The sequence below is a fragment of the Macaca thibetana genome, chromosome 18, assembly GCF_024542745.1.
Source record: "Macaca thibetana thibetana isolate TM-01 chromosome 18, ASM2454274v1, whole genome shotgun sequence".
Classification (NCBI taxonomy): Eukaryota; Metazoa; Chordata; class Mammalia; order Primates; family Cercopithecidae; genus Macaca; species Macaca thibetana.
In genome coordinates, this window is record NC_065595.1 from 58,210,669 (window position 1) to 58,231,819 (window position 21,151).

The following is a 21,151-nucleotide window of genomic DNA, read 5'->3' on the forward strand; positions in this document are numbered from 1 at the left end:
GCATTGTTACTGGAACATTGTTAATGGAACATCTGTGCTAATGAATCAGGAGAAGTTATCACTATTATCAACTGTAAGCTGGTGGCTTTTTCAGATGATATCTGATTAACTGGTATTACATCAACAAATCCTCCCCCAGACTTCCAGGTAACAAGCTAAAGATTGCCTAGAGAAGTTACCAACCAGAATAAGCACAGGGACTATCAACTGAAATACGGATACTTGGAGGTTGAGTAGAGATTAGAAGGTGGTATACAGCCTTCTGTACACACACCACAAATGCCTAGAGTGGTGGCAGATGGTCAGTTAGAAAAGAGTTTGCCATGGTTCTTGAGGAGTCTAGTGTCAGGTGCTTTGGAAGAAGTTCTAGGTCATAGAATTAGACAGAGGCCATTGGCAGTCACTTTATAATTCTTGTAAGCTTACCTGGTGTACTGGAGTTTTTTTGTTGACAACTAATCACAAGAAAGATGTGGTGAAGTTGGAGGGAAGCCAGAGGTCAACACAAACGACAAAGGTAAACGGGAATGTTAAAAATGCTCTGTGTTCACAAAAGGGTGAGAAAACACTTTGGATATCTGAGGACTATAAAACCCAAGGAATGGAAGAAACTATGTTAGTTCGGAATACAAAACTACTGCTAGATGCAGAAAAGCGTCTACACTTTGGTTCCTGTCTGCATTTCCTCGTATATTTCCTGGTGCTCGCATTACAGACACTACTCTTTGCCTAGGGAAAGACTGCTTTCACTAGTACATGAGCAACTTAGGGCAGGGATTTGGTATGCATCGTTCCCTACTGTAGCCCCCGCACTGAGAACAGTGCCTAAACCTCAGTAGCAGGAGCTAAATATATTTTTATTGAATTAATTTAGAGCTTTTCCTACTTATTTCAAGGTGAAACTTAATCCCATTTCTTCAAGAAGTCGTAATTTCTCCATTCAATGTTCTTTATAGCTTTATTGTAGTTTGCACCTTGTATTAGTTTTTGTCTTTGATACATAGATTTCTTTGCTACTAGATCATGAGTTCTTGCTAGTTTTTGTCAAAACACAATCCAAAGATTTTCTGCACCAATTTTACCTATGGCACTTAATTTAATATGTTGTGTACTAGGCTCCACTCCAGATCTACTAAATCAGAATCTCTGGAGTTGGACCCCCAGGAATCAACACATTTTACCAGTTCCCCAGATGACTCAGGTGTACACTGAGGTCTGAAAAGCAACTGTGGAGACCTTATGCATCTTTCATTGTGTTTTGAGTTCTCAGTAAATGCTTATTATGTTAAATGGAATTGAATTGAAAGAAGTGATTGCCATAGTGATGATGCAACTAATTTGCTTGTTAATTTTGAAACGCATCACCTTCACAGAGGAGACAACAGATGGAATGAAAGTTACCTGAGTTTCTCAATAGGAAAGCAGAACACACATGTAAAAACAAGCAAAAAAAAAAACCATGAAAATTATGCATGTCAGTTAATGATTTTAATATACATTTCATAAGCACACATAGAGAAAGCTGTGCAAAATATAAGTATACATTTTAATGACCATCTTCCAAATGAACACCGCCATGTAACCAGTACCCAATCAAGAAATAGAGCATGATTCACATTCCAGAAGCCCCTTCCTGTCCCTTTCCTGCCACTAGCCTCCTTTCAGGGTGGCTGCTAGCCAATCTTCTAACAACAATCACAGTTCATTCATTCTCACTGCTGTATAATATTCCATCATGTGAATAGAGCACAGTTTGCTCATCCACACTACTATACATGAATATCTGAGTTGTTCTCAGCTTGAGGTTATTATGAAAAGTGCTGCTATGAATATTCTTGGATATTTCTCTTCATGAACACATGTATATTTTTCTGTTGGGTATATATCTAAGAGTGAAATTGCTGGATCATAGGGTATACAAATGTCTGTCCAGCCTGAGTAAATACTGGCCCAATCTTCACATTTCTTTGTATTCATGTCATCATAATGCCTTCCCACACTGGCTTGGGGCTAGGTCACTTGATTTGCTTTGGCCAATGGACAGTGGAAAAGTTGGGACCAGTAGTGCTCCTACAAGCAAGCACTTGCTTGTTTTCTCTCTCTCTCTCTCTCTCTCTCTCTCTCTCTCTCTCTCTCTCTCTCGTCTGTGACTACCCCTCCAGGTGAGCCTGCTGAAGGATTCGAAGGACATGAGGAGAGCTGAGCCATCCTGGACAGGTCATCGTACTAGCCAGTCCCAGCCATTCTGCCAGCTGCACACAGAAGCCCAGGTAGAATTGACTGAGCTTAACCCAGAGCCACAGAGCTGCCCACCTGACCCATAAACTTGTATAAAATAATAAATGGTTCCTTTTTTTGTTTTTGAGACGGAGTCTTGCTCTGCTGCTGAGGTTGGAATGCAGTGTCACAATCTCAGCTCACTGCAACCTTCGCCTCCTGGGTTCAAGTAATTCTCCTGCCTCAGCCTCCTGAGTAGCTGGAATTACAGGCACATGCCACCACACCTGGCTAATTTTTGTATTTTTAGTAGAAATGGGGTTTTGCTATGTTGGCCAGGCTGGTCTCGAACTCCTGACCTCAGGTGATCCACCTACCTTGGCCTCCTAGAGTGCTGGGATTACAGGCGTGAGCCACCACGCCTGTCCAAATGGTTGCTTTTTTAAGTCACCAAGCTTTAGTGTAGTTTTGCCAAACAGATTCCCAAAGGGTGGCACCAACTGACACTCCACAAATAATGTCTGAAGTTCTGAATTTCCACATCCTCATCAATACTTGATATTGATTAAATTATAGATTTGACTATTTCTGACCTGTAAAAATTGCAGTTTCATATGCTCCAACATAATTTATTTCATTTTAATTTTTTTTCTAAATATGTAATAGAATCAGTTGTGGATTTAATTTGCATTTTCTTAATGACGAATGATGTTGAGCACCCTTTCATTTGTTTATTAGTGTATCCTCTTTTTTGAAGTACCTGTTCAAGGCTTTTGTCTATTTTTTTTATTGGATTAACTGCTTTTTTGCCACTAATTTGTAGGAATGAACACACACACACACACACACACACACACACACACGCACACAGAGTCATGCTGGATACAAGCTCTATGTCACCACATGTGTATATAGACATCTTCTCCCACTCTGGGACTTTTCCTTTCCACTTCCTTAATGGTACATCTTAATAAAGAAAAGTTATTAATTTTAGCATAATTCAATTTATCCATTTTAACCTTTACAGCTGTCAACACTTCTTTGCCTACCCCAAGATCATGTAGCTGTTCTTAAAAGCTTTGTCATTTTGCTTTTCACATTGAGATAAATGATGCACTTGGAATTGATTTTTTGTGTATGATATGAGTAGGACTCAGGATTCATCTTGGTCCCAAGTGGGTACCCAGCTGACCTGGCTGTTCATTGAAAAGGCAGTGGGTTGCAGAGTTTGGCTTGCACAGCGCTCACTGGGAGGCAGCACAGTGTCATCGGAGGAGTTCCTACTGGGCTCTAGTCCCAACTCTGCTACCAGCTCACTGGTTCTGTGACCCTGGGCAGGTCACCACAGCTGTCTCTGTTTACCCATATGTAAAATGAGGTTAAATTAGATCATCTTCATTGTTCCTTGCAGACCCATAAGATCAGGCAGAAGTGATGTCAGACTCCAAATATGACATGATTACTTCTGGGACCTCAGGGAGAGTATGTAGCTTATCTGAGTCCCAATTTCTTTTAGGTAAAAGATGGGAGCAATTGTACCCATATCTAGGGCTGTTGAAAAATAAGAAAAAAAATGTACATGAAGTTCTGTACTTGGCACATTTTGTTGTTCAACAAAAGGTAGCACTTGTGCTTGTTAATAGTCATTCTGGAAATATTAAGGAGAATTTGCCTTTATTTAATTTCAGTAAAAATGTAATTGGAGTCTCTAAACTTAATTGCTAAAACAAATTTGTTTATGCTTGCTTGGCAGTAAAGTTAACTAGCCCTGTGATGAGAACTTTAATTTTGCCCCATCTTTAGTCCTAAGAGATATTGTCTTGTAAAGAAAGCTAGAAATAAAGACACAAGTTACACGGATATAAAATCAGCTTTCTTGAAACTGCTAACCATTAACCTCGAATTTAAAAGTTTTTCCAAAACACTTGTAGAACCCAGGAAAGAACGGAATGTCACAATTATACCGCCACAATGGTAGTTGTCCGTGATGGATTATTGGTCTGAAATTATTAACTTTCCACAGACAAACCCAGGCAGGATTTCCCTGATTTCCTGACCCCCCCCCATTTAAGGTAGTACCCCTCCCTCATTCCTGTCTCACTCTGTTTTTCTTCATAGCAGTTACAACTCCCTGACATATTTTCCTGTCTTTTTGTTAATTGTCTGTTTTTCCTTCAACTGGAATGTTCGCTCCATGGGAGTAGGAGCTTTGTTTAAGTTACCTTGTATCTCAGCACCTAGAAGAATGCCTGGTACATGGCAGACATTCAGCAAACACTGTGGAATAAATGAATGAAGGCAAAGCAGGAACCACATAAAATAGGTATCAAAAGTCATAATTATGTTCAATTAGGTCTGTGCTACATTTAATATGACATAGAAATCAATAATGTATTTGGGCTGCAACCCCAAACTCCAATTCTTATAGACGTTCAGTAATAACATTACTACAAAAATTTTAGCTCTGTTAATAATCAACACATTTTTCATAAGTGTGCCTTTGGGAACTATGAGAAGGAAATTGATATTTCCCACATATATATGCTGTCATCGTGTTTTTAAAGAGAAACTCTTTAGTAAATACAATTACCGAAAGAGAAAATTATTTAAAAACCTGGGTGTTTTGAAAATAAAAGTAGACATGGAAGTCATGTTTTTATTATAAACAAATATTAGGTTTTACGTGTTGACTATTAAAAAGTTATTCAGTTTTTCCTTTACCAAAATAAATTGTTAATTAAGATAGACAAAAACCAGGAAACATTGAAGTTAGTCATTTAATTTCCTTACTTATTCAGAGCTGCCTGGAGTCATTTCCTGCAGGAATTCCATGTCTTCCCATTGAAGTGTTTCAGCAGCTGGTAACAAAATCATCCACACAGGCAGTGGGTGACACTCCAGGCTCCAATTGCAAATCAGGTTTTTATACTCACAATGGAACCAGATCGAGTTTAGAAATAAATCCAAATTCCTTCTAGAATGCTGTTTCTGCATTGCTCTAAGGGAGAATTTGGTCCAATGGGAGGAACTGTAGACAAGGAAACCTGACTTCTAGATTTGGCTCAGCACTAATTGTGTGACCTTAGATTTAACCTCCTGTGCACTAATAGCCTCATGGACGTGAGGGTAATAACATACAAATTTTACCTAACCTAATTGTTTCTAAGATGGAAGAAACAGCCAAACTCAGAATGTAGCTATTTTTGTAGAAGTGCATGACTCCAATATATACTATTAATATTTTTATTTTATTTTATTTTAGATGAAGTTTCACTCTTGTTACCCAGGCTGGAGCGCAGTGGCACAATCTCAGCTCACTGCAACCTCTGCCTCCCTGGTTCAAGCGATTCTCCTGCCTCAGCCTCATGAATAGCTGGGATTACAGGTCTCCACCACCACACCCAGTTAACTTTTGTATTTTCAGTAGAGATGGGGTTTCACTATATTGGCCAGGCTGGTCTCAAACTCCCGACCGCAGGTGATCCACCCCCTTCGGCCTCCCAAAGTGCTGGGACCACTGTGCCCAGTCAATATATACTATTAATAACAACCACACTCAAGTCTTAAGAAGAGACCTTGTCTAGTGGTTTTTAGGATAGAGACTTCATCGGATTAAACCACGGCCAAAGCAATGTGCTGGGTATGCAGTAGATGACCTGGAAATCAGATTAATCTATGTGTTTTGCAATATCATAAAAAATTGGTAACTGTTTTGTACAGATCTGAAATGTACAAGCTTTTTTCTCATTCCTAAGTTGCTTATTTGGGAAACAGAAGCCAATAAGCAAATCACACCATTAATTTTTGTGAAGAATAGCAAGGGATTTGATTAAACATGCACAATGTAACTATACCTGGGGTGGGGGTGTGGGACGATGGAACTAAAGTGCTGTAGGTTGAGTGCTTGTGTGCCCTAAAATTCATATATTGAAATCCTAACCTGCTATGTGATGCACTGGGAGGTGGGACCCTTGGGAGGTGATCGGGTCATGAGGGGCCAACATGGAGTGAGTGCTCTTGTAAAAGAAGCCCCACAGAGCTCCCTCATCTCTTCCACCACGTAAGAACACTGCCTATGGACCAGGAAGCAAGTCTTCATTAGATGTTGAATCTGTCAATGCCTCGATTTTGGACTTCCCAGCCTCCAGAACTGTGAGAAATAAATTTGTGTTGTTTATAAGCCACCCAGTTTATAGTATTTTTCTATAGCAGTCCAAATGGACTAAGACAGAAATATACAACTTTTTCTTGTCCAAACATTTTCTTGATTGGACCAGTCAACCGCATGAGAAAGCTGAGTTATTTCATATTTTGGCTAGTGATAACTACACCAGTACTTCTTGAGTGGAAAAGAATCTGCAGGCATGATTACTGAGCATATGATGAATTCTGGGTATATAGGAATGTTTCTCAAATATTGAGGTATGTTGACTCTCTGTAACACTTTTATTTTAATTTTGTGTTCATTTGAATGGTAAGCTGAACAAAATTTTTTTTTTTTTTTGAGACAGAGTCACCCTGTCACCCAGGCTGGGGTACAGTGGTGCAATCTTGGCTCAATGCAACCTCTGCCTCCCAGGTTCAAGTGATTCTCTTGCCTCAGCCTCTCAAGTAGCTGGGACTACAGGTGCCCGCCACCATGCCTGGCTAATTTTTTTTGTATTTTTAGTAGAGATGAGGTTTCCTTATGTTGGCCAAGCTAGTCTTGAACTCTTGACCTCATGATCTGCCCGCCTTGGCCTCCCCAAATGCTGGGATTACAGACGTGACCCACCACGCCCACCCAGCTGAGCAAATTAATAAGTATAGTATAGCATTCATGTTCCGTGTCAGATTTCATGTGTTAAAATTCTTTATGAGCAGCATGGATTTGAGAATGCTCTTGAACTCTGAGGCACTGTTTCCTTGTCTGTAAAATGATGATGGCACCTTTCTCAGAGAGTTATTGTAAGAATTAAATGAGATAATCTACATATAGGAAAGCACTTGACACATAAAAAGTTTGTAAATAATAGCTATTAATATTATTGTGAGTATTTTCACTTGGATGACCATCTATAACAAAGTACTACTGCAGATTTCATAGCATCTATGTTTAAGGTCACATTGATGCCAAGTGGTATATTATTGTCATAGGTAAATGAGAAAGAAGAGAGGTTGGAACTAACACAGCAATGATGTACTTGTGCCAGATGAAGTCCAATGACATGACATTTTATTACCTGAATGATGGTTTCATAAGGTTCAAATAGAGCAAATGGATGGAAAATTGGAATGGTCATAGAGCAAACCACGATACGGGCATGACAAATTGTAAACAGCCTGCATGATAGCAGTCATGACCCTATTCCCATTCTGAACAGTGATTTTTTGCAGCAAAATAGCATCCTCTGTCAGATTAAATTAATATTAATTCAAATATATGGGTTTATTTGCATTTGATTGTAAACTGTTTTCATTTTATAGTTGTATTAAAGCTATTAGTGGAAGGAGTTTATACTTCGTTTTATACTCTGGCATATTTAACTATTATTTTAAAAATTTAACTCGACACTGGGTGTGTGCGGATTTCATTTTCTTTAAGGATCTCTACATTACTCAATTTGGGGAAACACTGATGTTTGATAGAGTGGGGCTGTGAATAATGTTGGGGGCTGTGCCTGATTACATGATTCTAACACATTTGCCAGAGCCACTGTGTATGAGGCACTCACTGGGCACAAACAGTAATAAAATGCAAATCTTGTCTAGTTAGGGAAGACAGGAATGTGTGTGTGTGAGAGAGAGAGAGTGTGTGAAAGAGACAGAGAGAGACTAACAATATAGGGTGGCACTAAGTGTGAAATGAAAAGTATAAAAAGTATTTTAAGAATTTGAGAGAGGACCCACTAGCAGATGGCTGAGATGGTCATGTATAGTTTTGTGGGGACATGAGATTTGAGCTAGGCCTTCAGTAAGGATGGTAGAAGGCGGATTCATTTCCAGACTCAGGAAATGAATGCATGGAAGTAAGTAATAGTGTAAGCAAAGAAGGCAGTTGTGTTAGTTATAGTCAGTAGTGTATTGCCTAATTTAGGGCAAAATAGTAAAATACATAAAGTTTTCCTCATACAAACTATATATATATAATTATATATACATACATGTATACATATATATGTATATGTGTATATATATATAAACTATGTGTCTGTATACATATATATGTTTATATATGCATACACAGACATATATACATAGTAATCCCCCCTTATCCATGGGGAATACATTCCAAGACCCTCAGTGGATGCGTGAGACTACATATAATACCAAACCCTATATACACTATGTTTCTGCCTATACATGCATACCTATAATAAAGTTTAATTTATAAACTTTTTTCCTATACATATATGTACCTATAATATGTATTTTTCCTATACATTTCTTCCTATATATACATAGTATAATTTATAAACTTTATTATAGGTATGTATGTATAGGCACAGTAAGAGATTAAGCACAATAACTAATAATAAAATAGAACAATTGTAACAATATACTGCAATAACAAGCGTTATGTGAATGTGGTCTCTCTCGCTCTCTTTTTCAAAATATCTTATTGTGCTGTACTCACCTATTTCCAGACTGTGGTTGACCACTGGTAACTGAAACAGCCAAAAGCCAAGCTGTGGCTAAGGGGGGCTACTTTAGATACATAACTCCAGTTTCAAGTGACCCCACAGAAGGGTCAAGGGTCTGCCCACTAGTGCTGTAGGCAGCTCACACTTTGCTCTTACAGCACCTAGGAGGTGCAATCTATGAGATCTGCCAAGTCACCTGCAAACTTCCTAGTAGCCTGGAATTGTGGGATGTCCCTCATTTTGATTAGTGAATATAGCCACAAATTGGCATTGTAGCTGTTCGGTTGACCTTTTACGTTGGTTCTCAAAGGCCAGTGTTTTAAAAATTACATAGAAGTGTTTTGTCCCTGAAAGATAATTAGGGATTCTTTATTCTCAGGTTAGTGTAAAAATGGGTAAAATGTTACATGTCTAATGTTTCTCTTCCATATTTTCATATGCCCGTGGTGCCTACTGTTGTCATCTGCAAGCAAATTCCCACAGATAACAAGTGAGCAACGACCCAGTGAACAAATATTAATAGAAATTCATAAAAAGTCAGTCACATTTGGTTGATGTGTGTGTGCATGTCCATACTAATAATTTCATAAGATGGTCGTATTTTTTGCAATAACTTTTTCTGTTTACGCCTTGGAATCGAATATGTGGGAACTTTGGTGTTCTGCGATGATTGTAGCATTCTCTGAAAAGAGTATCACTGTTTCCAGAAGCCCCTTTGCTTAGGTTTTGAGAACCAGTCTAAGAGATAACCTACCTTGACTTGCAATGGAATGATAAATATATCATTCAAACTTAACTTTTAAGCTTATCGTTACAGATGTGTTTACCATCCCAAAACATTTTGCCACATAAATTATGCCCTCATATCAGTTAATGGAGAAAAAACTGGCAGAGCAGCCATGGAGAACATCAGCCAATGCAGACATCTGTTACTTAACAAGAAAAAAATTATAAGTAAAAACATAACCTATACTTAAAACCGAACTGGAGACCAGACGTGGTGGCTCACGCCTGTAATCCCAGCACTTTGGGAGGCTGAGGTGGATGGATCACTTGAGCCCAGGGGTTTAAGACTAGCCTGGGCAACACAGCAAGACCCTGTCTCTACTAAAAATACAAAAATTAACCAGGTGTGATGGCACATGCCTGTAGTCCCACATACTTGGGAGGCTGAAGCATGAGAATTGCTTGAATCTGGGAGGCAGAGATTGTGGTGAGCCAGGATCACATCACTGCATTCCAGCCTGGGCAACAGAGTGAGACTCTGTCTCAAAAAAAAAAAAAAACCTAATTGGAGATTGCACTTACGCAGTTGTACCAGACACTACATGAGTGTTACGCCTCCCCCATGCTATTTGAAATATACTCTACACAGTACCTCAGAAGGTCCTAGGACTGTGTTCAGTTGCCCACAGAGATATATTTTTATTGCCTTTTTTCTCTCTTCCATGGTTCACTTCCTCACTGCATTTCCTGGGATCACCTTCCGAACAAACACTCTGCACACAAATCCTCGTCTCAGACTCTGCTTTCGAGAAATTCAAAGCAAGTTATTAGTATACCTAATAAATATCTCACTGATCCCTGGAGTAGTCCAAGGGAAAATAATAATAGTGAATATGTCCTTATTAAAATAATAATGGTCATCATTATTGAGTGATTACTATGTGCCAGCCATTGTACTAAAACCTCTACTTAGAGTATCTCAGTTGATCCTCATAGTAATCATGTGAATTAGGTGATATTAAAACTAAGGCATGGGGAGGTTTGGTCACTTGCTCAAGGTGACAAGTAAATGCCAGGGCTGGGGTTCAAACCCAAATCCTTTGTGCTTTTTTTTTTTTTTTTCACTAGCTCATGCAAGTGTGGTTTTGTCATTTATATCTCAATTATGATAATAATATTTTTAAATGATCAACCCACAAGAAGCACCTTTGTAGTCAGTATAGACATAGGAAGTCAGTTATGTTCTTTCATAACAAAGAACCCCCTTGTTCTCAAAATGTGTCTTTTTGATCTCAGAGAAAATAAATGTAAAGCAGTTTGCAATTTCTTTCTTTTTTTTTTTTTTTTTCTGAGACAAGGCCTTGCTCTGTCACTTAAGCTGGAGTGCAGTGGCATGATCACGGTTCACTGCAGCCTCAACTTCCTAGGTTCAAGTGATCCTCCCTCTTCAGCCTGTTGAGTAGCTGGGACTATAGGCACATGCCATCACTCCCAGCTATTGTTTTGTATGTTTAGTAGAGACAGGGTTTTGCCATATTGCCAAGGCTGGTCTCAATTATGTGATTTTTTAAAAATCAAAATTAATCTGGTACAGGTTTTGTTTTTAATCTAAGCCATCTCCATTCTTTACTTTGGATCATAAAGATTAGTCATTAAAGCATTTGATTTCTTAAGTTTCCAAGTTCTCAAGAATAGGTCTGGAATCCAAGACATTTCTGCATTGGCTCAGCCTCTGAGGTCATTGGCCCACTTGCAGCTTTGCCCACTGGTCACACTGGTACATATACCCAGTGTCCCTAGGACTGAAGAGAAGAAATCAAGAGGGACAAGCGCTGGTCCCCACCCAGCCATGTGAGCAGGAACACATAACCTGCTGGTGCTCCAGCTGCCTTGTTTCCTCATTCATAAAGAGGGAGTTTTATGAGCTCTAACCTTGCTAAACTTCTCTAGAGGTCCCTAAAGGGTTTTCCTTTTCCTTATTGCACAAGTAAGACAGGAACAAATTTTTGTTTGAAGCAATACACAAGTATACAGAATAAAGTATGACGAGTCTCCAGGCCATCAACCCACCACCTTTTCCTCTCCCTTCAGCAGAGGTTTCCACCGTCGCTAGGGTGATGTGTATCATTCTAGTATTTTCCCATGCAAGGTGTCTTGCATATTTTGGTGGCATGATGACACAGAGCCCTCAGGATTGACCGGGTTCTGAAGTATGGCCAACATGCATATCTTCTCCACATTCAGGGGAAATGGAGCCTGTAGCAAAAGAGAAAGTGAATTACTAATTGGATTTATGGCCATTACTCCCAGAGCAGCCCTCTGCCCTCAGTCATCTCGATAGCAGTTCAGATATAATCTCTCTTTGCAAAAGATCCAGAAGACTCTGTAAGGAGAAAGCTGGTACATCTCCTGTTCACCCAATAAAAAGTCAGATTGTTATTAAACTGTCCCTGAAGCTACTGTGATTTACATTCATGTTAATGGTTCTCTTTGTAGAGCAGTCTCTTTAATGGGGGATGCCCTCCGGTTCCTGTTAGTTGCATTTAAAATAAATATTACACCATCTCCAGCTGTCCAGCTCTCCTTACATGCTTTGACTTGCCACTGAAAGTATAGAGGACCAGATATTTTCCCCTGAGAAATGCTAACATATTCAAGGATCCCAACACATTATTGATGTAGTAAAGAGACAGAGGTAACCCAGTTGTCCATCACTGGGAGAACGTGGATGGATATTATGGAATAGGATATAACAATCGGAAGCAATGAACTAGATGGATATAAATAAATGTATGGGGAACTTAAAAGCACTAAGTAAAAAGCAAGAAATAGAATGAAGTGCATAGCACAATGCTATGTATGTAATTTACATATGTATACATATGCAAATGTGCTCACACCTATGTAAAATAATGTTACATACATTTTTCAAGGACATATGTATACCCAAGGACATATACCAAACAGAGTAGTGTTATATCTCTGGGGGAGAAAGAAATGAGGCTGAAAGAAGAAAGAGAGAAATTATTAACGAACACTGAAGCAGCTCTTCCAAGGAATGATGGACTGAAGACGATGCTACGAAAACTTAGCGCTTTATTCCTGAAAGTGAACTGTTGTTCAGTGAACAAATGCCAAATGAATAAAAGCACAAAGTCACCTTTTACTTTTCTTTCCCTTCAACTTAAATTTCGTTACCAATAAGCATTTACAGACTGCTTTCTATCCATGTGACACGACCCCACCTTGGACAAGTCGCTTTGCCTCGCTGAGCCTCAGTTCCTTTAATGGTAAAAATAACAAAGGAAAGGAAACATGAACGACATTATTCCCACATCACAGTGTTGTGAGTATAATTTCTAAGACTGAAGCAAGGCAACCTATGAGGCCTGGCACACAGTGGGCACTGGGCAAGCACATCGTTTTATTTTTATATTTAAAGTTCTGGGGTGCATGTGCAGAATGTGCAGGTTTGTTACATAAGTAAACGTGTGTCATGGTGATTTGCAGCACTTATCAACCCATCACCTAGGTATTAAGCCAAGCATGCATTAGCTATTTATCCTAATGCTCTCCCTCCCTCCACCCCACCTCCCGACATGCCCCAGTGTGTGTTGTTCCCTTCCTTGTGTCCATGTGTTCCCACTATTCAGCTCCCACTTATAAGTGAGAACATGCAGTGTTTGGCTTTCTGTGTTAGTTTGCTGAGGATAACGGCTTCCTGCCCTATCTATGTCCCTGCAGAGGACATGATCTGGTTCCTTTTTATGGCTGCATAGTATTCCACAGTGTACATGTACCACAGTTTCTTTATTCAGACTATTATTGAGGGGCATTTGGGTTGATTCCATGTCTTTGCTATTGTGAACAGTGCTGCAATGAACATATGCATGCATGTATCTTTGTATTAGAATGATTTATATTCCTTTGAGTGTATACACAGTAATGGAATTGCTGGGTCAAATGGTATTTCTGGTTCGAGAACTCTGAGGAATTACCACACCATCTTCCACAATGGTTGAAGTAATTTACATTCCCACCAACAGTGTAAAAGCGTTCCTATTTCTCTGCAAACGAGCCAGCATTGGTTGTTTCATAACCTTTTAATAATCACCATTGTGACTGGTGTGAGATTGTATCTCATTGTGGTTTTGATTTGCATTTCTTTAATGATCAGTGGTGGTGAGCTTTTTTTTAATGTTTGTTGGCAGCATGAATGTCTTCTTTTGAGAATTGCCTGTTCATTCCTTTGCCCACTTTTTAATGGGGTTGTTTGGTTTTTTCTTGTAAGTTTGTTTAAGTTCCTTGTAGATTGTGGATATTAGACTTCTGTCAGATGGATACATTGCAAACATTTTATCCCAATCCATAGATTGCCTGTTCACTCTGATGATAGTTTCTTTTGCTGAAGCACACACTTTTTTAAACCTATGAAGAAGGGGAAAACAATCAGGCCCAAGCAGGGAGAAAGTCAATTGCTCCTTGACATTTATTCCTAACTTACCCACAGGGCCACAGGAGGTAAACAACTGTGTCTGCCACATGATGTTCAAGTATCCTCTGCCCCTGTATGAGAGAGGGGAAAATCTGGCTACAACAGTCACCCCATTAATGACCAGCATCAATTTGGCATAACTAACACAGGTGCCCCCTTTCTCTTCCTCCCCTGCAAAGGTGGAAGCTGACTTGCAGGTGACCTACCCAATCAGATGGGCCCATTCTGCAGACTATGAGGTAGACTCTTCTAAGATATGAGGTCCAAGGTCTAACACATAAAATCAAGGTAGCACTGTCACCCCCAAGGTTCCTGACCACTCCCACACCCAAATTCTCTGTATCCACCCCAACCCAAAGAATCCCTTAAAGCTTTGTTTTATGTGACTAGAGAGGAAAGCCATGTGCCTCGGTCCTCTCTTTCTTAAACAGTCTATCAAGAGCCTGAGAAAATATTCCTGTTCACAGGCTGAGAAATCCAAGATTTCCCTTGGAAACAAAAGCCAACAACCATGAAAACAAGCAAAGCAGGAAACTGGACTGGACAAAATGGTGGTCCAATCTCCTCCCTCACTCTGGGCAGATAAAGAGCAAGCTAGGGCTGAGGCTGGCCTCCTTATCTAAAGAGGAACAAGGGATTCTTGGGCAGCTTCAGGGAAGGAGCACCTGAATGAAGGATGGAAATGAGCGGAGATCTCTCAGGAGGCTGCGTCCTGACAATGGCATCATCAGCATAAGTGCAAGAAGCCCATAGAACTCTCTCCAGCCTCAGGGTTGACTCCATGCTAGTGAGTTGTAAGAATTCTCTTGAGTGGCACTTTAAGTCAAACAAAATTGCTATGGAAAAACTGAGAGGACATCAGAGAGAGAGAGAGAGAGAGAGAGCTCAACCACACTGATTTTCTTTCCCTCCTTAAAAGGGTAGCAATCCCAGAGTTTCAATGGACCACAAATGGCAAGTCTGCATGAACACAAGGTTTAATTTTTCACTGAAAAAAAATGTATCACTGTGGCTGTCTGTAATCAGATGGCCTTCCATGACTAGTTTGACCAGTTAATCCTGTGGTTCAAGCAAAGACCTTTGGTTTTTCGTTTTACCTATGTTGGGTACCCAGAAAGCATTAAGAGAAAAGGTGTCAATGACATTCAAAGTAAACTCCAGTGTGACCAACTTCAAAAGAATAATGTATTATTCCGGGCCTCATTCCTCATGGGCATTTTGCACCTACTTCCTGATTTGCATCCGAGTATGCAGATTTCAAAGTCATAATAAAGGTCCCACTTCTCTACTCTTTAAGAAAAATAAGGTCATGTGCACTGGCCTAGGTAAAGTCATTTTAGTTGGTCAATCCCCATCCAGACTAGGCACCAATGTAGTTTGGAACGATTTTTTTTTTCTTTTAATTCATCATGTCCCCATGGTAGCCCCAAGCTTTCTTTTGAAAATGGTAACAGATGACATGAGGCCTTGCTGTTCATACCCTGCCATCCGGAGAGGGAAGCAGAATAGAGGGTGTCAAGTTGAAAGAAATCAACATTTGTCAAGTGCCCATGATGTGCCAAGGAAGGGGGAAGGGAGGCTTATTTTGAACTAGAAGAAAAGAAACTGGATCTTAGGAGGCCCAGGATAGAACCAGCGGGGCCTCAGCTTTATCTGCTCCTCACCTCCCTACCTACCAGGCCCTTGGGGAAATTTAGAACCAGGGGAAGGATAGAGATCATGGAGTGCTCACCATTGGCCAAGAGACACATTATTTCAGGCCAACATGCAAAATGTCAAGAGGAAGAAACTGGAAGGATGAAGCCATTGAAGAATCCATTAGCAAGGGCCTGTAAAGCCTGGAAAGCACAGGGTTGTATAAATATGAAACTCACCAGGCAACACAGAGGAGCAACGAGGTGGCTGGGCAAGCTGCCACATCCCAGCACCTGGTACTCCAGTGGAGACACAAGAAAGACACAGCCAGAGAATTCCGTCACACAAGAGTTTTGTGTACCATTAATTAATTCATTAAATGTTTTCTGAGCATTTACTATGTCTTGGTCACTGTGCAAAGGTACAAAAGATATCTAAGATATAGTTCCTGCCCTTAAATGAGCTCATATTCTGATGGGGAACTGCACATTTTAAAAGATAAAATGCAGTGTCAGATGCAGTGGCTCATGTCTGTAATCTCAGCACTTTGGGAGGCCAAGGAGAAAGTATCACGCGAAGCCAGAAGTCTGAGAGTGACTTGGACAACATAGTGAGATCCCGTCTCTACGAAAAAGAAAAAAAATTAGCCGAGTGTTGCGGTGTGCATCTGTATTCCCAGCTACTCAGGAGGCTGAGGTGGGAGGATTGTTGGAGCCTAGGAGTTTGAGGCTGCAGTCAACTATGATTGTGCCACTACATTCCAGCCTGGACGACAGAGTAAGATCCTGTCTCTAAAAACAAAATAAAACAAAACAAAATGCAAACTAATAGCAAAAATAGAGTTTTGCAATGTGTATTCAGGGTATAATCAGAGGCAGCAAAACCAGGAAACTCCTCAGGTAGAATCCTTAGGAGTTTTTTCTAAACCCAACTCTGATTTTCTTAGAATTTAGACATCTTACTTCCTGCTTCTGGTATTATATTACCTGTTACCTTAGATTGTTAAATTGCTGAGAGTGTGAAGATTTTTCTGCATCTTCATGGGTATCTGGAACATGAAAATAAAAGGATTAGAAATATCTTCAGAAGCAATGAACAAGCTAGAAAGCCAACTGATCTTTGGAAAGAAAGGTTGAGGGTCTCTCTTATTAGACATTAAAACCTCCTACAATATTAATTAAAATGCAGTATCGATTGAGCAATGGATAGAAAATTCAGTGCACAATATATAGCATGCCCAAAAAAGTTCACAAACACACGTAGTAGTTTAGTATATGGAAAAGTTTCCAACTCAAATTAGTGATGAAAGTCTGGGTTATTCAATAAATAGCACTAAGTACCATTTGCAAAGATATCCATTTTGTCATATAATGACACATCTTTCCCATCTATATCAAAATTAATTCCAGATGGACTGATAATTTAAATGTTTGTAAAATCAATCTTCACGTTGCTAGAGTAAAATATGGGTGATGATTTATGAAACTCGAGCAGAGAAGGATTTCCTAAGAATGACTAAGAATTAATCAGCATCAGAGGATAATGCTGATAGATTTTACTCCGTGTAAAGAAAGCATGTATGGTGTCACTGCCTCCCATTGACTTGAGGCAAAGGGCGACAAAATGTCAGGGAGATACTCTAAGCAGACACTTTGACATTGGGGGAGGGTGCATTTGCTGTCTTCATTTTCCAACAATAATCATGTATCATTGTGTAATAATAAATAAAAGCATGTTGTTTTTTACATAAATATCTGAGAACTCAGTTTTCTTTTTCCTTCTTTTTTTTTTTTTTTTTTTTTTTTTTTTTTGAGATGGAGTCTTGCTCTTCTGCCCAGGCTGAAGTGCAATGATGTGATCTCTGCTCACTGCAACCTCCGCCTCCCAGGTTCAAGTGATTCGTGATTCTCCTACCTCAGCCTCCTGAGTAGCTGGGATTACAGACATCCACCACCACACCCAGCTAATTTTTCTTTTTGTATCTTTAATAGAAACAGGGTTTTACCATGTTGGCCAGGCTGGTCTCAAACTCCTGATCTCAGGTGATCCACCCGCCTCGGCCTCCCAAAGTGCTAGGATTACAGGCATGAGCCACCAAGCCTGGCCTGAGAACTCCATTTTTGAAGTATTTTTCCCTTGACTCACCTGAAAAACAAACAAAAACTAAAGTTGACATGTTCCCAGTTAATTATACTCTTTTTTAAAATTTATTTATTTATTTATTTATTTAAAGATGGAGTTTGCTCTTGTTGCCCAGGCTGGAGTGCAGTGGTGCAATCTCGGCTCACTGCAACCTCTACCTCCCGGGTTCAAGCAATTCTCCTACCTCAGCCTCCCAAGTGCTGGGATTACAGGTGCCTGCCACCATGCCCAGCTAATTTTTTTGTTTTTTTAGTACAGACGGGATTTCACCATGTTGGCCAGGCTGGTCTCAAGCTCCTGATCTCAGGTGATCCACCCACCTTGGCCTTCCAAAGTGCTAGGATTACAGGTGTGAGCCACTGAACCCGGCTAGTTAAACTCTTTTGCATACATTAAGATGCAATTTTTCAAAGTAACCCAATAAGGTAAATGATTTCATTTTATCTCTGCCTCTGGTTAATGAAGATATTAGGACTCAGTAGTGTAGAGAGTTGTCCAACATCACACAGTGAACAAGAAGCAGAACTGTACAGCATCCCCAGGCTTCGTGCTCCATGAGCTATGCTATGCCCCTACCACCACCACTGCTACTACTGCACGAACAATTTCTTCTTCTTGCAGAGCTATCTTTAAAAAAAAAAACAGGCCAGGCGCGGTGGCTCACGCCTGTAATCCCAGCACTTTGGGAGGCTGAGGCAGGCGGATCACGAGGTCAGGAGATCGAGACCATCCTGGCTAACACGGTGAAACCCCTTCTCTACTAAAAATACAAAAATAAATTAGCCAGGTGTGTTGGCGGGCGCCTGTAGTCCCAGCTACCCGGGAGGCTGAGGCAGGAGAATGGCGTGGACCTGGGAGGCGGAGCTTGCAGTGAGCCGAGATCACGCCACTGCACTTCAACCTGGGCGACAGAGCAAGACTCCGTCTCAACAAACAAACAAACAAACAAAAACAAACAAACAAAAACCAGTCCTTTCAAAAATCAGTTCTTATTTTAATAGTATTATTTCTATATATCCATATGCTCAGGCAAAACGTACTACTCCTATCACTCTTGTCCCCAACTTTTCCTAAATGATATGCAAAGAAAACACATAACCTTGAATAAATAATAATTTAAAAGGATAGGTCATTCAAATTAACACATGCAAAATTGTGCATTTCTGTAAGAAGTTACAAAGTCTAGAGCCATAACTCTGTATGCTAAAATACATGTTTACTTTATATATTAATCAAAACACTTAATCTCTCAATCCAGTATATCCGCTGTTCCATTTATTTTTCCAAGAACCCGTGGGTGGAAATTAGCTTCACATTTATGTAACTACAGGACCATGTGTTGGCTTTGCCAAATCTAAAGAACACAAGCTCTTAGGAGCTACATGAGAACCAGGAACTTGTCAGTTTTTCTTTTCTTTTCTTTCTTTTTTTTTTTTTGAGACGGAGCTTGCTCGGTTGTCCAAGCTGGAGTGCAATGGTGCAATCTCGGCTCACTGCAACCTCCACGTCCCAGGTTCAAGTGATTCTTCTGCCTCAGCCTCCCTAACAGCTGGGATTATAGACATAAGCCACCACGCCTGGCTAACTTTTTGTATTTTTAGTAGAGATGGAGCTTCACCATGTTGGCCAAGCTGGTCTCAAACTCCTGGCCTCAAGTACCAGGACCCTCTATCCGCCCATCTCAGCCTCCCAAAGTGCTGAGATGATAGGCGTGAGCCACCACACCCAGTCTCTTGTTAATTTGAAGTTACTCTTCTATCCTAAGCATTTAGCATGGAAGGGACTCAACAAATATAAATGACTGGATGAATGAATGAAGGGATGAATGAAGATCTGGTTCAGGGGGAGATAGGCCTCCTGTCCTTAGGAAGCCAAAATGTGCTTACAACTTGTATTTGGCATTATTTTCAGAAAGGGACCTTCTTCATATTATAGTGGCTAAAAATAGAAAACTACCTAAATGTTAAGTCACAGGAGATTAATTAAATATATTACAGTCTAGACATGTTCTACAATTAAAATAACATTACAGAAGTCAAGTTGATGTATCACTTAGAATGTTTTCAGTTTCAAGTAACATAAAACCCTGACTGAAATTGACTTTAAAATAGTGACTTTTATTATTGTACATATCAGGAAGCCCAGAGGTAGAAATTTCAGGGTTGGTTGATTCTAAGTTTCAATAATGTCATCGAGGGCCAGGTTCTTTCCATCACCCTTGCTTCGCCACCCTCATGGGTCACATTTGTCCTCGTGTCGATCTCTGTCTCAGTTTCAGGATAGCTACAAAGCTCCAGGCACCACAACCAACAAACGCCATGTCCAGAGGCCTCATGGACTTTTTCTTCAGGTCTCTTGTCTAGGATCAGGGAAGCTTTTCTCAGAAGCCCCAGCAGACCTCTCATTATCTCTCAAAAGAGACATGTGCCCACCCCTAAACTACTCACTGGAAAGAACAGCAGATGACAACTATCGGTATAGACCAGTTAGGATGAACCCCTATGATCATGGATGCAGTCACCTTCATCTGATGAGGAGGAGGAAGCCTCTGAACTAAAGTGAAGAAGAGGTATCAGATGTATCCATCAGGATAGACCAGACTATGCAGTAACAAACAACCCCGAGATTCCAATGGTTTAAAATAACAAAAGTTGGAGCTGCGTGCAGTGCTCATGCCTGTAATCCTAGCACTTCGCAGGGCTGAGACAGGAGATCCTTTGAGCTCAGGAGTTCGAGACCAGCCTGGGCAACATAATGAGACCTCGTTTCTACAAAAAATAAACAAAATTAGCCAGGTGTGGTGGTGCGCAACTATAGTCTCAGCTACTCAGGAGGCTGAGGTGGAAGGATTGCTAAAGCCCAGCAGGTCAAGGCTGCAGTGAGCTGTGATCACACCATTGCACTCCAGCCTGGGCAACAGAGCAAGACCCTGTCTCAAAAAATACCTATAAATAATAAAATAAATAAAATAACAAAAGTCTACTTCTTGTGTCACATGTACATCATATCAACAAGGTCCTCTTTTCACCATGGTCTCTCGGATATCCAGGCTGATGGAGGAGTTCCACCTCAAACGTCGATAATCACCTTACCACAAGGAAATAGAGAGCCCTGAAAGGGGTCAGCTCAGTAATTAAAAGCTCTCACCTAGAAGTTACATGTTCCTTCCACTGTCAACTAGGCACAGGACCCCACTGGTCACAGGGATGTCAGGAAGTACAATCTTACGACATGCCTAGAAGTGAGAAGAGCCAGAAACATTTGGCAAATAGCATCATATTCGGTAAGCAATGGAAAAATATTCTGGAAACCC